Below are 6,030 nucleotides of genomic sequence, written 5' to 3'. Positions count from 1 at the left end.
ACATCAAGAGGTGTGAACTGAAGGTTTTGCCATGGCCTTCACAATCTTCTGACCTCAAAATAATTGAAAATCTATGGTTAGACCTTAAAAGAGAAGTGCGTGACAGACAGCCCAGAAATCTCAAGGAACTGGAAGACTTTTGGAAGGAAGAATGGGTGAAGATTCCTCAAACAAGAATTGAAAGACTCTTGGCTGGCTGCAAGGAGCGTTTCCAAGCTGTGATACTTGCAAAATAGGCCGGACGAGGTATTAACTCTGCAGGGTGCCCAAACTTTTGCAGACGTCATTTTTTTTCGTTTTCTGTTATTTTGAAAGCATAAATGATAGAAATAAAATCTAAATTGTTGTGACATATTATACGAATGTTTAATCTGTCATTTAATTTTGTCATTGGAGATTTTTCCATCTTTTCTTGGCTTCTTTATGCACATTAATAAAAATTTTTACCTGGGCGGCCCAAACATTTTAGCCCACTGTATGTGGTCTCCTGTAATCGATATTTACGGTGTGCACACAAGCACCACACACACCACACAACACACACACCACACACACACACACCACATATATATCCACATATACACATATATATATATTATATATTTATTATATAATATAGTATAATATACACACATATATACTATATACATATTCTTATATATATATATCTGAGAAAAGTTACATTTCTTAAAATGTAACTTAACTTTTTATTAAGGAACCATTTATAAAAAGGTCAGCTGTATTAGCCTGCACTCCCATTTTTTTGAGGATATCTATCTATCTATCCATCCATCCATCCATCCATCCATCTAATAACATGAGAACTAAGTGTAGGTACAGGCAACTTGTATTACACAGCATGGTGTTTAGGGACATTGTGGTCTATGAAATTTAGAAGTGTACCTTTCTATCTTCCAACATTGTAGAAAATGACCTAGCCTACACTAACATAAGGTTTGTGAAAGCCAACAATGCATGCATTTGCACTCTCTGTTTTCTCTCTCGGCAGTCCATCACATTAAAAAAGAGCTCCTATGTTAGCTTTTGAGCAAATGGATATATTGTTAATACTCTACAAAACGTATAACATTCAAGTGGAGATGTTATTAATAACAAGCAGCTATCATTCATTGCATTCTCGAAGATACTTACACTGTTCTTGTTTATCGAGAGAATATGTCACTTAGTAGAGGTGTTTCTGCATTACGAAATGCCTGGCTGTTGTTTGTGGACACGCGGGACGATATCATTTACAGTTTTATTGTACTTCGATCCCCATTTCTCCAAAATGCCAACACACCACTTCCCCCAGTACTAGTTCCTGTTTTAAACGTCAACACTGATGACAGACAGCTATTTTCTCTAATCAGACACAGGTTTTGGTGAGTTGACCAATAGCACGAGCGTGGGGCGGGGCGTTCCCACAAAAATAATGGTGGAGCACGTGACGGTGAGGAGGGTTTATTTATTTATTTTTTATTGAGCAAACAACAGTATAGTGACGATGAGACACTCCCACTCATTTCAACTGATTTCCAAATACAAAAGCTTCCATATTGATATTGATATATTGCACTTATAATTATGGTAGACAAATGAATAGTTTGTCACGTTACAAACCAAATCAGTTCTCATTAGAACTCTACTATGTTGTGAAAATGATTAAAGTTATTGAAATAAATAATAACAAAACTATTGTGGATTCTTCCTAAGTAAAGGCACAAAAGGTCAGTGGTGAGAAATAAATTACATCACATACTATGCAATATTACAAAACTAATTATAATATTACAATACCAAACAATTATGAGGTACTTTGCCATTTGTTGCTTCTACTTCAACTCCATTACGTTCAGAAGGAAGTGCTGTAAATGTTACTGCAGTACATTTAATGTATTTGACGACAGATCGATAATTTAAATAGAAAACATAATTCTTTTCAATAAAATATGATGCATTGTTGTGCAAGACAGGACAAATATATTTCTATAGCGCATGCCATACCCAAAGGTGACCTAATGTGCTTTACAGATTACACAGGGTAAATCAAAAAACAAAACAAAATAAACAATCAAATACATACAGATTAAAAACATAGAACGTTAAGTAAAAGCAATGGTAGAATGGTGGGACTTTATCCCACCATTTTCTTTCTTTTTTAAAGTAATATGCATTTCCTCAACAATTCTATATGAAGCTACCAGCCTCACATAGAAAAGATACAACAACATACTGTTTACATAACTTATACAATAATAATAATAATAATAATAATAATAACAATAATGTAATAATAAAACACTGATAGTGACTACTCTGCATATGAGTACTTTTAAATATTTGAAGATTGTTTTGTTGCTAATGCGTACCCTTAAATACATGTTTTAAGAAGTAACATTTTTGATGCAGGATTTTTACTTGTAATTGAGTAATTATATTGTGTTTTAGTGCTACTTTTACTTCAATATAGGATTTAAATACTTTTTCCACCATTGCAAAGGATTATCACAAAAACATTGCATGCCTGAATGCTACAAGGAGGATGCCTGCTCCCTTGCATCTTCCTTAAATTGAAACATACTATTATTTGGAGTGACAAAGACATATGTTTTATTAATTACATGACACGTAGGCCTTAAGTCAGTCTTGCCTTGTCAGACTGCAACAAATGGCATACTTATCTTTGTTGAAAACAGTAGCATTATGCTGTGACAATTAAAGGAAGCAACAGCCGACCTCATCAAAGGCGAGGCAATCTCACTCCACGATATTCATTTCTCTTTCATCAGTCTTTTTACATTTTTTCTTTGTTTACTGTGTAGAATTGTATTTCCCTCCTAATTGCATCCAGCCTCATTGCTGCCTAGGGCATTGTGCAAATTATGTATAGACGTGCCTCCACATGTAACTTACTGAAGTTTAAAATTATTCTCTGCTCTCCCATGGGCTTGCCTTTTGCATGCAGCACAGCAGTAACTAATAGACGTAATCTGCCCGCAATGTGCCTGCATCATGCTCTACTCTTTATTAAGATGCCATTGATAGTGATTACTTTAACACAGCTCCTTGATTAAAGAAGAATGCAATTGACATTTGTCACTGATGACATTCATATCTACAGAAGTATTGCTCAGGAAACATGAAGTTCATATTCACATAAAAAACTGTCATAAGTAAGTGTCATGAAATTAAACAAAATCACATGTACTGTAAGGCCTGTACTTTTACATACTATCATTTTATACTATACAAACGCATTCGTTTCACTTATGTGCAAGTCCAAAAGCTGCTACGACAGTTAAGCTGGAACTGTTAACAAATAGCCTCAAAACCAAAATTTTATCTTGATATGGCCATCAAAACCAGCATGAGTGTAGTTAATGCAGAGCTCAAATGTTCTCTTGTTATACTACATGTGTGTGATTAATTTCTCCCGTTGAGTGAAACAAATCAACGTGCTGTGCCTTGTCACATTAATAGATATGGAGAGCATTAGCATTGACTGCTAGTGAGAATGGACTAAGCAGGATGAATTTGCCTGATGAACAGTTGTAGTTTAAAGACTGTGCACATCACTGTAATGTATAGATAGCACTTTAGAGGAGATGAGAGGGTTTCCCTCAGGGCCTGTTAGTGTGAAGTGAAAAATTTGACTAGCGATGGAACCCTAGTTAAATTAAATAGAATTTCAACTGTACAAATGGCTGCTGTTTTAAGTGACCACACCACAGAGAATGTGTTAAATAGAGGTAAACCCTGGCAGTTTCCATAACATGATTATCTAGTCTTTTTAGATCTATTTGGGTGTGTGTGCCTATCTTTACATGTTTCTCTAATTTATTTCTGTCTCTCCCTCCCCATCTCCCTCTTTGAACATCAGTCTTTTACACACAGTCACACTTCCTCTATTCCTCTCTCTCTGTCTCTCCATCACTCCTTCTCTCAGGCAGTTAGACGGCCTTTAATTGCCAGACATTAAAAAGAATGCTAGAGATGAAGAATCCCCTGGGGCCATTGGCAGGCTAAATGGCAGCTCTGCTGCCATCGTCTCCTCCTACATTCAGCAATGAAGACGTGTCAACATAATCTTGGGCAATTTGCAGTCATCATCAGGGGGACTGATTAATTTTCTGAGTGAGTGTCATTTGGAAACAGCAAGATTGTCTCTCTACATTTCATGTCTTACTTTAAATGTTTCAAAGCAAAGTGTTGATCAACAATCAACACAATACATCCACATGGATTCAGACCTTTATCCACCTGTTTGAAATGTTGTTAAATGGAGATCACATACCTGTGTATTAATAGAGATTAATAAAGTTGTATGTCACACTGTGTGTGTGTGAGATAAAAATGAATTCCTTGTGAATTGTTGTTTTATGATGTAAATGGGGGAAAGTATATGGATGCAGAAACACTTCAGCAACTCATGTCATCCTTCTGCACCACTCTCATGTTCTAAAAATGCAACCAGTGTATTCTGCAACATTTCATGCCGTATTCAGATTGGTTGGTTTGTAGACATGAATTGTAGCAGCTATCATATTGTGACAATTTGGTCATAAATTTCTAACGGTGCCAACATTTTGGATGCTAGAGCTGTAAAACAGCCTATGGTGGATATGCCTTATAGTGGGCTCTTCTCTAGACGACTGTTTGTTCACTAAAAGTTTCAACATACTGTATTTGTCTCACTAGACACTTTCATCTGGGACAACCCAACATCAAAATTACACAGTTGGGGCCTTCAGACCGATATTTATTCAGGGAAAGTTCACTGAGATGAAGCCTCCCTTTTGCAGGAACGCCCTGATCACATTCAAACAGTTACACATTTACACCTGGAACCTGCCAAGTACAACCCCAGTCTGATCTGCTGGCCACTGAGCCGCTCCACAGCATTAGGGGTTAGGGCATTAAGGGCCTTGCTCAAGGGCACCTCAGTGGTGATAATAAGGGAGGGGCAAGTGCTGCTCTTTCACTTTCCCCACCCAGATGGTGAGAGGATTGAACTGATAAGCTCAGTTCTCTAACCTTAAAGCCACCACTGCCCCTACATGTTTCATGAAGTCTGATGTAATAGATATACCAGAGGTTATAGCATTCCATGAAAAATGTTTTACAATTCACTGTTAAGTTATTCACTACTACACACACGCTCATACAAAGAAATACCCATAAATACACCCTACCTGCTCATATTTGTCATATGAATTCTTAGAGACTGAAGTTGAGTGTTCCCTTTTCATTTCTATTCTCGGTCATATTATTGGTTTGGAGGAGAAGACACAATTCTTTCTCCTGTTTAATATTCTTATCTCGGTTTTCCCACTATGCCTGCAGTGTGCGGTGAATTCTCTCCCTTCTCTATCTCCGAGTCCCAGAGTTCCCTCTCATTGACAGGGAAACTGTATCAGCACAGATACAGAGTAAAATGAATTTGGGGTTTATGAAACGCAAGGCCTCATAAAAAAGTCCCACAGACCTAGAGAGATAAGTAATCATACAATGGATTTAGTCCCGTTTTGCTCCAGTCATTATCCTGTATCGGAGCATGGCAACTCTGATGGCTGGGAGTTATCCTCCAGTGTGTGGGGTGGGTTTGAATGTGCCAGGAGTATCACAGTAGACATCCTTTTGTGCTCTGCAGCAGTTGGAAAAGACTTGAGAAGAATGGTTTGAAGTGTAGTCCCAGCTGGAATACAAAGTTGAGTATAAAACACAAAACCAATAAATAAAGAAAATTCATACTTTTGTTTTGCCATATGTCTTTGTAAAGAAAACAATTCCTGATCACCACAGCCATCAAAATTATAATTAGAAAATGTATATATCATATATTAGAAGAAGGGAAATTACAGTAGGCTAATTATCGAGCCTGTATTCTACAACCTTGATGTTCCACTTTCGGGATTGCTCCGTTCCTACTGAAACATTTCACTCATTTAGGATCTCATCTGGATATCCGTTGCTTTGGGCTTCCTTTGTGTTGGCATTTTAAGCTCTGGTCAATTTATGAGCACTATGGTT

At 37.0% G+C, this 6,030-nt stretch overlaps 1 protein-coding gene across 1 annotated transcript in view; it reads right to left on the bottom strand.

Annotated features, from left to right (window-relative positions):
- The window catches only part of triqk (triple QxxK/R motif containing), a 23,717-nt gene extending 19,771 nt beyond the window's left edge, over window positions 1-3,946 (bottom strand). Inside the window, exons 1-2 of the mRNA XM_032535736.1 lie at window positions 3,935-3,946; window positions 1,153-1,314 (exon numbers count right to left, since the gene is read on the bottom strand). The gene's annotated coding sequence lies outside the window, so the exon portion shown is untranslated. The remainder of the gene's footprint in view (window positions 1-1,152; window positions 1,315-3,934) is intronic.
- Between the last annotated feature and the right edge of the window lie 2,084 nt (window positions 3,947-6,030).

The sequence above is a fragment of the Etheostoma spectabile genome, chromosome 14, assembly GCF_008692095.1.
Source record: "Etheostoma spectabile isolate EspeVRDwgs_2016 chromosome 14, UIUC_Espe_1.0, whole genome shotgun sequence".
Lineage (NCBI taxonomy): Eukaryota > Metazoa > Chordata > Actinopteri > Perciformes > Percidae > Etheostoma > Etheostoma spectabile.
The sequence above is the reverse complement of the archived record's forward strand: the minus strand, read 5'-3'. Positions and strand labels throughout refer to the sequence as shown.